A 12495-nucleotide genomic window follows, 5' to 3' on the forward strand; every position below is an offset into this window, starting at 1 on the left:
ATTATAAGTATTAAACTAATTAATACAGGAACACCTAGGTGGTTCAGTCAGTTAAGCGTCTGACTTCAGCTCAGGGCATGATCTCATGGTTCTTGAGTTTGAGCCCTGCATTGGGCTCTGTGCTGACAGTTCAGAGCCTGGAGTCTGCTTTGGATTCTGTGTCTTCCTCTCCCTCTGCCCCTTCACCGCTCATGCTCTGCTCTCTCTCTCTCTCTCTCTCTCTCTCTCTCTCTCTCTCTCTCAAAAATAAACATACACTAAAAACAAAAAAGAATTAATACATGTGTAGTACTTAGAACAGTGCCTATAAATTCTCAAAAAAAGGTGTGTGCCATTATAATATGATACCCAAACCATTTCCATTCAAGTCAGTTTTTAAAAACTAATAATTTAACTCAAAAATTTTAATCATATGAGTTGTCATTATTTAAGACATTGCCTTATTTCTCGAAAAGTTGTGTGTTACATCGGCACAGTTTAAGAGTGTGAAGATAAAGTCTAAGGAGGGCATGAGCAGCTCCGATTCAGGGTAAAGAAAAGCACCTCCTATTTCAGCTTTGAAAGCCATGTATATTAATCTATACAGAAGTGTGTATAATAAAGACCTTATGAAAGAAAACATGTGATGTCTTTATCACTTATAATTCTATATCCCTGAAATTATGGGATATAGAATAGGCCTAAAATGTGCTTAATAATTGTCATTACTTTAGATTTATTTTTATTAGGAAAAAACTTAGATGTATTAGAAATATTTTTATCTTTTAGGGGCGCCTGGGTGGCTCAGTCGGTTGAGTGTCCGACTTCAGCTCAGGTCATGACCTCGCGGTCTGTGAGTTCGAGCCCCGCATCAGGCTCTGTGCTGACAGCTCAGAGCCTGGAGCCTGCTTTGGATTCTGTGTCTCCCTCTCTCTCTGTCCCTCCCCCGCTCATGCTCTGTCTCTCATTGTCTGTCAAAAATAAATAAACATTAAGAAAAATAAAAAAAAAGAAATATTTTTATCTTTTAATAACTATAAATTCACACTGAGATCAAAGAGAAAGTGTCAATTGTTATCTCCTGATGGCATGTACCTGAAAAAGGCCCAGAAGACATATGAGAAAAGAGAAGAGTGAATGGTCCTAGTAGTGGAATATAACTTACTATAAAAGATGACTATACAATTTTATAATGTGTTAAGCAGAGATACAAAGACTATATTTTGTAAGCATGGAGCTTAGTTATATAGAATAGATAACTAGAAATCTCACATGTACAAAAACATATACATCTTAATTAAAAATCCACTGAGCTAAAAATTGGCAATTGAAAAGTTATATTCTATAAAATGATTTTATCATACAGTGCTTGTAGATAGAGCAAAATCTGTATACAACTAATGATGCTATTTATAAATCTCTTTAGGAAATCATGTGTGGTGCCAATATTATGCAGCATCTGTAAAACAGGTCCAATTTATTTCTCTAGGCAGTGATTTGAAGACATGGGTAGAGGAAAAAATTATTGAGGTTATAAACATGGAAATTGCTATAGTTTTAATATAAATAGATATTCTTATGTGACATATTTTAATATCTTGTTATAGAATATAAATTTATTCTTATATTTATATTTAATTAAGATAAATATGACCAATATTTATATTATAGAAGATTAAAAAGTCTCAGACACTTTTAATATAACAGCACGGAATATATTGTTAGGAAACAATCTTATATAGCTTCAATTTTCATTTAAAAATGAAAACTTATGACACAAATGTGGAGGCTAAACAACATACTACTAAACAACCAAAGGGGCAATGAATAAATGAAAAAGGAAATAAAAAGTACACGGAGACAAACAAAAATAAAAACCAATTGTCCACAATCCTTGGGACACAGTGAAAGCAATTCTAAGAGAGAAATTTAAAGCAATACAGGTCTATCTCAAGAAATAAGAAAAACTAAAGTAAATAATCTAACCTTACACCTAAAGGAACTAGAAAAAGAAGAAGAAAGTCCAAGGTCAGCAGAAGAAAGGAAGTAACAAAGATCAGAGCAGAGATAAATAAAGTACAAGCTTAAAAAAAAAAAAAAACAATAGAAAAGGTCAATGTAATAAATATCTGGTTCTTTGAAAAGATCTACAAAACTGATAAACCTTTTGCCAGACTCATCAAAATAAAAACAAAAATAAGAAGAGAGATAACCCAAATAAATAAAATCGGACATAAAAGTAACAACCAATAACACAGACAATCAAAGAATCATGAGACCACTACAAAAAAATTATATGCCGACAAATTAGACAACCTAGATGAAATAAATTCCTAGAAATGCACAATCTTCCAAACTGAATCAGAAAGAAATAGAAAATATGAACAAACCAATCACTAGTAATGAAATTGAATTGGTAATCAAAAAACTCCCAACAAACAAAAGTCCAGGTCTACCAAACACTTAAAGAGGAGTTAATACCTATTCTCCTCAAACTAATCCAAAAAAAAAGGAAAGCTTCCAAATACATTTCATGAGGCTACATTACAGTGATACCAAAATCAAAGATACTACAAAAAAACTATAGGCCAATATCCCTAACAAAAATAGATGCAAAAATCCTTAATAAAATATTAGCAAATCAAATACAATATTACAGTAAAGAGATCATTCACTATGATAAAGAGGGGTTTATTCTGGGGATGCACATACTTGCACATCAAAGTGATATATCACATCAACAGAACAAAGCACAAAAATCATAGCATCATCTCAATAGATGCAGGAAAAGCATCTGACAAAATTCAATATCCACTCATGATTAAAAACTTTCAACAAAGTGGGCTTACAGGGAACATACTTCAACATTATAAAGGACATATATGAAAAACCCACAACAAACATTATACTCAATGCTGAAAACTAGAAGCTTTTTCTTTAGGATTGGAAATAAAACAAGGATTTCTAATCGTACCAGTTTTATTCAACATAATACTGGAGGTCCTAGCCACAGAAATCAGACAAGAAAAATAAATAAAAACCATCAAATTTAGTAAAGAAAAAGCTAAACTGTCACTATTTGCAGATGACATGATACTATACATAGAAAACCCTAAAGACTCCACCAAAAAACTATTAAAATAAATGAATTCAGTAAAGGTGTAGGATAATTAATACACAGAAATCAGCTGCATTTTCATACACTAATAACAGAGTAGCAGAAAGAGAAATCAGGAAAATAATTCCATTTATAACTGCACCCAAAAGAATAAAATACCAGGAATAAACTTAACCAAGGAGGTATAAGAACTGTACTATAAAACATTGATGCTGAGAAACTTAACAGAAACCCATGGGGGAGGGGAAGGAAAAAAAAAAGAGGTTAGAGTGGAAGAGAGCCAAAGCATAAGAGACTCTTAAAAACTGAGAACAAACTGAGGGTTGATGGGGGTGGGAGGGAGGGGAGGGTGGGTGATGGGTATTGAGGAGGGCACTTTTGGGATGAGCACTGGGTGTTGTATGGAACATATATTGAAAAAAAATTTAAAAAATACAAACAGAAGCAAACTTTTAACAAAATTTAAATCATTTCACAAAAAAAAAACATTGATGAAAGAAGTTGAATATGATGGAAACAAATAGAGGTGTACTCCATGCTCACAGATTGGGAAAACCAATATTGCTAAAATATCCATACTATCCAAAGCAATCTACAGACTCAATACAATCCCTATCAAAATACCAACATTTCCCACAGAACTAGGATAAATAATACTAAAATCTGTGTGGAAATATTTATTTATTTATTTTGAGAGAAAGAGAGAGAGAGTGAGCGAGAGAGGGAGGGGCAGAGACAGAGAGAGAGAGTGAGCGAGAGAGGGAGGGGCAGAGACAGAGAGAGAGAGACAGGGAGAGAGGGAGAGGGAGAGGGAGAGAGAGAGAGAGAGAGAAAGAGAGAGAGAGAGAGAGAGAGAGAGAGAGAGAATCCCAAGCAGATTCTGTGCTGACAGTTTGATGTGGGGCTCAAACTGACTGTGAGACCATGACCTGAGCCAAAATCAACAGTTGGACCTGTAACTGACTGACTCACCCAAGTACCCTGAAAAGACTGAGTATTTAATAAATGGTGCTGGGAAAACACAACAGCTACATGCAAAAGAATAAACCTGGACTTTTCTTATATGATACACAAAAATAAACTCAAAATGGTGTAAAGAAATAAATATGAGACCTGAAACCATAAAACTCCTAGAAGAAAACATAAGCAGTAATTTCTCTGACACTGGCCTTAGCAACATTTTTGTAGATATGCCTCCTTAGGCAAGGAAAAGAAAATAAAAAGTAAACCATTGGGAATACACCGAAATAGAAAGTTTTACACAGATTAGGAAACCATCAACAAAATTAAAAGGCAGCCTATTGAATGGGAGAACATATTTGCAAATGATATATCTGATAATGGGTTAATAAATGAAATATGAAGACATTCTACAACTCAACACCCAAAAAACCCCACATAATCAAATTAAAAATGGGCAGAGAACCTAAATAGACATTTTTCCAAAGAAGACATGCAGATGGCAGACACATGAAAAGACATTCAGTGTCACAAATTTTGAGAAAAATGAAAATCAAAACCACAATGAGGAATTCCCTTACACCTGACAGAATGGCTAGAATTGAAAAGAAATAAGTATTGGTGAGGAAATGGAGAAAAAGGAACCCTTGTGCACTGATGGTGGGAATGTAAATTAGTGCATCACTGGAAATAGAAGCTGGAAAACAGTATGGAGATTCCTCAAAATATGTTCCTGTGTTAAGAATAGAGTTTTCATTTTCTGTGGGTAAAATACACAGTAGTGGAATCACTGGATCATATGGTAATTCTATTTTTAATTTCTTTGAGAAACCTCCATGCTGTTTTCCACAGTAGACGAACCAATTTACATTCCACCAACAGTACATGAGAGTTCTTTTCCTCCACATCCTCATCAACACTTGTTATTTCTTGTGTTTTTTATTTGAATCATTCTGATAGGTGTGAAGTAATATCTCACTGTGGTTTTGACTTGTATTTCCCTGATGATTAATGACATTAAGCATCTTTTCGTGTGTCTGTTGACCAAAGAAAATAAGACAACTCATTCAAAAAGATATATGCACCCTATGTATATTGAAGCATTATTTATAATAGCCAAGATGTGGAAGCAACCCAGGTATTCATCAATAGATGAATAAATAAGATGTGAAATATACATATATACCATGGTATATTAGTCAACTATAGAAAAGAATGGCATCTTGCCATTAATGACAATATGGATGGATCTAAAGGGCATTTTACTAAGTGAAATAAATCAGACATAGTAATACAAATACCATGTTTCACTTATATGTGGAACTCAAAAAATAAAAACAAACAAAAAGCAGAAACAACCCCATAAATACAGAGAACAATGTGATGGTTGCCAGAGAGAAGAGGGGTGGGGGATGGGCAAAATGAGTGAAGGGGAGTGGAGGGTACAAGATTCTAGTTATGAAATGAAAAAATCACAGAGATGAAAGGCACAGCATAGGGAATAAAGTCAGTGGTATTGTAATAGTGTTGTTTGGTGACAGATGGTAGCTACCCCTTGTGATGAGCATAGCATGACATATAGACTTATCTAGTCACTATGTTGTACACTTGAATTGGTGTAACACTGTGTGCCAACCATATTTCAAGTTAAAATAAATGAAACTTATGGTATGATAGGTAATTGCTCAAAAGTTGAATCAATATTCAGAAGCTCAGATTCAAAGAACAGCACTGCCAGAACAACCTGAATGATCCTCAGAGACAAGACAAAATAATAAAGAATACTTTAAATATTAGCCTTTATAATAATATGGAGCTATTTTTAGGATACACAAGTACTTTTACTACTTTAAATGAAATTAAGATTGTCTATATAACTGGTTTTATTATTCATCATTTTTAAATGGCCTCTGCATATGTAGCACTCATCCTCCTGCTCATTAAAAGAACCCAGTCTGAAAGAATGTATAGCAGGTGTGTTGACACTGGATGGTTTAATCAAACAGGGTTTTTTTTTCTGATACAAGTACAGAAAAAGAAAAAAAAAATGTTTTTAGGGATAAGATGAATGCTTTCGTGGATCCCTGTACAGGTTAAAAGGGTTGACTCAGCAGTACTTTGAGTATAATGTAGAGCCTAGAGAAGCAACCTGATGGCACTTTAGTTTATTGTACTTAACAGCACTCAGGACAAGTGTTTTATTCACATAGATTTCCCCTAGCTGAAATTAATTTCTCCCTTCTTCATGCTTGCACAGCACATTATTTCTTCCTCTTCTACAGCATTTACTACGTTTTACCTTATTCTAAGCTCTACTTTTTTTTTCATGTAAAGCCTTGAAACATCAATACTTATAAATATGTTGAGAAACATTTTAAGGTTTTTCTTTTTCTCCCCTCCTTCTCCATATATTCTTCTCTTATAAATCAATACTCTAGAGTACATGCTTGCTACACAGAATGCCAACTATAGGTCAATTGATGCTACTAGAAAACAAACCAGCAACATGGAAAATGAAAGCAGAGTGAATTAGGATGAAAGCACAACGCTATGTGTTATATATTTATTTAGTCGATATGCTGACATGCTAGAAAACTATTAATCTCTTCCCCTATAACCAAAAAATGTTTATAGCATATACCATGTTATGAAAAGCAAATTATTTGTATGAATAACTGTTTAATGAATAATTTGTATGAATAATTGTTCTCCTAAATGGCAGTGGACTATTATCTTCTCTTGGGTAAATTTAATCTCTGAATAAAGTCTTACACTTCTCTATTCCTAGTACTTAATGATATGCAGATCAAAAGTACTAAAAATCTTGTTAAATTACATTACATTAATCAAAATTAATGGAGTTTACATCTGCTGATTCTAGTCTTTAAGCCAATAATGTGGCAAACCTCCTTTTTCTGCTCAGTATCTATAGGCTATTACCTTTCAAAATAAAACGTTTTTAACTGACTTAGCATTAGCTGTCTTCTTTGTAGCCCAGGGAGTTGAGGAACAGAGAGCAGATACATCTCGTCAAAAGGAAAAGGACAAAACTGAAATTTAAATTATCTTATAACCAGCTGTATAAACAACTCTACAAGTTTACCCTTTCAAATCATTTATAGGCCATTATCTGGATAAAGCCACTGAGGCCTTAGAAGTGATACAGAAAAGACAAGAACCTTGAAATTGAAACTTAATATATCCAAATTAAGTTTGCAACTGAGGTGGCAGAACAAAAAAAATCCACAACAGGTGTTGACCTCTAAGTATTTTGCTGCTCATCTGTAAGAACGTGAGACCAGTAAGTGTCATTTGTACCATTTACTACTGTAGATTCACAGCCTCTTGTGAAGACATGAGACAAAGTCATTATGAGCTGGTTTTAAGAAACTCTACCATGGTTTCAATAAGTATTTAAAAAAAGTATTTTAAAAGTACAAAACAGGGCACCTGTGTGGCTCAGTTGGTTAACCATCTGACTCTTGATTTTGGCTCAGGTCATGATCTTGTGTTTGTGGGTTTGAGCATTCTCAGCCCCACTGAGTGCAGAGCCTGGTTGGGATTCTCTCTCTCCCCCTTTCTCCCCTGCTCATGTGCACACTCTCTCTTTCTCAAAATAAATAGTAAAAACTTGGGGAAAAAGTATAAGACAAATTAGGTATTTGATTTGTTGATGTGACACCAGACAAATTAGTTTAAATGAATACTGATGTATTTCTTAGGCAGTTGGTTGGGGTCACGTATAAAGACATGCTTAAGAGAGAGAAATAGGGGAGCTGAATAATGCAAGTCTATAATGATTATACTAAGTATCATATCTGTTTTTTTTGTCTTCTTTTCCTCCTCTCCCGTCTGATAAGGACATTTGGCTATTATGATATTTTTAAAAGGAAAAAAATGTCTAAAAATATCTAAAAAACTCATAGATGAAGACAGTGAAATTGTATGGAATAGAAACCAGTGCAACAGATTGTAGTGCGTGGCAAGAATGAAACTAATTGTACCTAATACATGTCTTAAAAGTTGAATTTTGGGGCGCCTGGGTGGCTTGGTTGGTTAAGCATCCGACTTCGACACAGGTCATGATCTCACGGCCCGTGAGTTCGAGCCCCGCGTCGGGCTCTGTGATGACCGCTCAGAGCCTGCAGCCTGTTTCTGATTCTGTGTCTCCCTCTCTCTCTGCCCCTCCCCTGTTCATGCTCTGTCTTTCTCTGGCTCAAAAACAAATAAACGTTGAAAAATAAAATAAAAAAAGTTGAATTTTGCTAGATGATAGTTTCAAATTTGATTTTGTATTTGTATCAGTCTGGTTCCTTGAATTATTAGGAAATTTTCTGTAGACTTACTGTGTGTGTAGTATTTCCATAGACATAGTCTGCCTTTGGCTATGTTTGATTAAGCATCCTGTATTCCTCAGTATTATGATGTCCTAAACAGTCAAACAACTATTTTAAGCTGAGAAAAATTTTTGTGGAGAAAAATAAATGCAATGTAGGACGTGCTATAATAAAAGAAGTGTCACATGAGAGATCAAAGAAATAATCTCCCTTATCATTATAGCATCATCAACTAAATCCTTATAAGGCTGTCAGGTTTGCTCTGTGAATATCTGAAATAAGGCTTCTTTATTGCATCTCATGGACTGTCAACACCTCCCACATCATGGAAGATTAGCCCATGATCTGTCCCATAAAATGTGTGAATCCACAGATACTTTGTGGTTATATGACACTTATAAATAGAAAATCTTATCAAGCTTCATGACATAACATGACTTAAAGGTCTGAAGGACCATAGAGTAATCAAGAGACTACATAAAATGTAGCTACATTCCAGTAGTTATTCCATTTTTGATGTTTTGCATAATTAGCTTTAATATCATCTGTGATTTGTAAAAATGAGACCTGTAGGCATTTCTTTCAACTTAGAAATATAAAACTTCAAGAAGGTTGTCATGAGGAATAATAAATGAAAGTTACTGTGAAGGACTTTTCAAATAGAAATAGCCATACAGTGTTAAATAATCAAGTATAATTTTTAATGTGAATGAGCTGACAATTTATGTAAAAGTGCTTATTTGTAATTAAACAGTTCAGATGAGTTGCTCTATTGTTATCAGGCCACCCAAATTAGTTCTGAGCATTAAATTTCAAGAGGGAAATATATAATTTTAGAGCTGTATTTAGAGGAAAACAAGGTCTTATCCTTTGAGGCAAGCTGTGGTATTTGGGAAAAGGTAGACTGGAGAATAGATGAATAGAAGAGATAGAATGTTTAAAATCATTTATATATGGCTGTCTTGTGAAGAAGAATTAACTGTTCTCTGTGTGTCCAAGATAACAGTGGGAGAAAAGTTTTGATTCTACATAATGCTGACTCTGGAGCTCTCTGTGGATAGAACAGGCTACCTCAAGAGGAAATAGATTTGTAGTTGCTAGACGTTCACAAAAAACTTGGCTTAAGTGCTGTGGAGAAGTTTCAAACATGAGAAAAGCAGTAGTAAAAATAAATCTTCCAATTTTTGAAGTATTTAATACCTTTATGACTATATAATCAACATGAACACATATTGGAACAACGAAGAGTCTCATTTATGTGTCCTAATGATGACACTTTTATTAAAAAGAACAGAAAGTGATACAGGCCAGCTCATTTTAAAGTGCTTTGCTGATATTATAGTTTTGATAAATTGAAGGTTTGTGGCAACCCTGCTTCAAGTATGTTTAACAACATCATAATTCCCACAGCATTTTTGCTCACTTCATGTCTCTGTCCCATTTTGGTAATTCTCAGAGTATTTCAAACGTTTTCATTATTATTATATTTTTATGGTGACCAAGATCAGTGATCTTTGATATTACTCTTGTATTTATTTCGGGGTGCCACAAACCATGCTTATATAAGAAGGCAAATTTAGTGAATAAATGTTGTGTGTTATTACTGCTCCACTGACTGGCCATTCCCCCCGTATCTCTCCCTCTCCTTAAGACTACCTATTCTCCAGGCGTCTGGGTGGCTCAGTCAGTGGAGCGTCTGACTTCGGCTCAGGTCATGATCTCACAGTCTGTGAGTTCGAGCCCCGTGTCAGGCTCTGTGCTGACAGCTCAGAGCCTGAAGCCAGCTTCAGATTCTGTGTCTCCTTCTCTCTCTGCCCCTCCTCCGCTCATGCTCTCTCTCTGTTAAAAATAAATACACTTTAAAATTTTTTTTAAAAAAATACTACCTATTCTCTCAGACTCTTAAATATTAAAATTGGGTCATTTAATAACACTACAATGACCTGTAAGTGTTCAAGTGAAAGGAAGTGTTGTATGTCTCTCATTTTAAATCAAAAGCTAGAAATGATTAAGCTTAGTAAGTAAGGCATGTCAAAAGTTGAGATAGGCAAAAAGCTAGGCCTTTTGTGCCAGAGATAGCCAAGGTGTGAATGCAAAGAAAAAGTTCTTAAAGGAAATTAAAAATGCTACTCCAGTGAATACATGAATAAGAAAGTGAAACAGCCTTATTGTTTATATGGAGAAAGTTTCAGTGATCTGCATAAAAGATCAAACCAGCTACAACATTCCTTTAAATCAAAGCCTAATCAAGAACAAAGCCCTAACTCTCTTCAATTCTATGAAGACTGAGAGATGTGAGGAAGCTGCAGAAGAAAAGTCTGAAGCAAGCAGAAGTTGGTTCATGAGGTGTAAGAAATTAAGCTGTCTCCATAACATAAGTTTACAGTGAAAAAGCAAGTGCTGATATAGAAGTTGTAGCAAGTTATCTACAAGATCTAGCTAAGATAATTAATGAAGGTGGCTACACTAAACAACAGATTTTAAATGTAACAAAGATTGAAAGATAAAACTACTTTCTATTGGAAGAAGAAGTCATCTAGGACTTTCATAGATATGCAAGTCAATGCCTGGTTTCAAAGGACAGGCTGACTTTCTTTTTAGGGGCTAACACAGCTGGTGACTTGAAGATGATGCCAATCTTCATTTGCCATTCTGAAAATCCTAGGGCCCTTAAGAATTATGTTAAATTTCCTCTGCTAGTGTTCTAGAAATGGTACAACAAAGCCTGGATGACAACATATCTGTTTATAGTACAGTTTACAGGGGCGCCTGGGTGGCTCAGTTGGTTGAGTGTCCAACTTAGGCTCAGGTCATGATCTCATGGTTCGTGAGTTCGAACCCCATGTCAGGCTCTGTGCTGACAGATCAGAGCCTGGAGCCTGCTTCAGATTCTGCGCCCCCCCCCCCGCCCCCCCCCCCCCCCCCGCTTGTGCTCTCTCTCTCTCTCTGTCTTTCAAAAATGAATAAACATTAAAAAAATTATAGTATGGTTTACTGAATATTTTAAGCCCACTGTTGAGACCTACCGCCAGGAAAGAAGATTCCTTTAAAAATATTACTGTTCATTGGCAATGTACCTGGTCATCCTAGAGCTTTAATGGAGATGGAAAATGAGATTAAGGTTTTTTTCATGATTGCTAATATAACATCCAATCTGAAGCCCCTGGATCAGGGAGTAAAGTTGACTTTCAAGTCTTATTATTTAAGAAATCCATTTTGTAAGGCTATGACTACCATACATAGTGATTCCTCAGATGGCTCCGGACAATGTCCATGGAAAACCTTGTGGAAAGGATTTACCATTCTTGAAGTGTTCATTAAGAACACTTGTGATTCATGGAAAGAGGTCAAAATATCAATATTAACAGGAGTTGAAATAAATTGATTCCACCTCTCATGGATGACTTTGAGGTGTCCAAGACACCTCCAAGGTGGAGGAAATATCTACAGATGGGGTGGAAATAGCAAGAGAACCAGAACTAGAAGGGGACCCTGAATTGCTTCAATATCATGACAAAACTTTAATGGATAAGTGTGGGAAATAAGTTTAAGAATTCTGTATGCTTGCACTAATGGGTTAATGAGGCTTCCAGTGAAAAGCTGCCACAGGGCAAAAGTGCCCAAGTCATTAAGTAAAACAAGGCTTAGGGAGGAAAGCCGCCTCCACAGGACTAAAGCCTCTGAGAACAGTTAGAGGTGGAAAGCTGCTATGGGGCAAAAGTGCCCAAGGCTAGCTAGTTAAAAAGGTGCCTTATTAGCCTTGAGGCAGCATCTTCCAGCAATCTTAAACTTTGGAGATAAGAGCTACTTGGCTGTATCACCCAAAGAGAAACACTGTCCATCTGGTGTCCGTGTCTGGTGCCAATATATCATTGCACTTTAATTTCAACTTCTAACGCACTCGTTCCCCAAACCCTTTGCTTATTACACACACAAATTAATGGCCAATATCTTATTGTTTCCTTCTGCACATTCACTATGTATGTAAAACCTTGAGAGCTCAATAAATACAGAGACAAAACCTCTGTTTGGGGCTCTTGTCTCTTCCTGGACATTAGCCTCTCTCATATTCAATTTTGTATCTGCTCTCTTGCTGGAAAG

This window comes from Herpailurus yagouaroundi, unplaced genomic scaffold (genome assembly GCF_014898765.1).
Source record: "Herpailurus yagouaroundi ecotype Mexico unplaced genomic scaffold, PumYag 163, whole genome shotgun sequence".
Classification (NCBI taxonomy): Eukaryota; Metazoa; Chordata; class Mammalia; order Carnivora; family Felidae; genus Herpailurus; species Herpailurus yagouaroundi.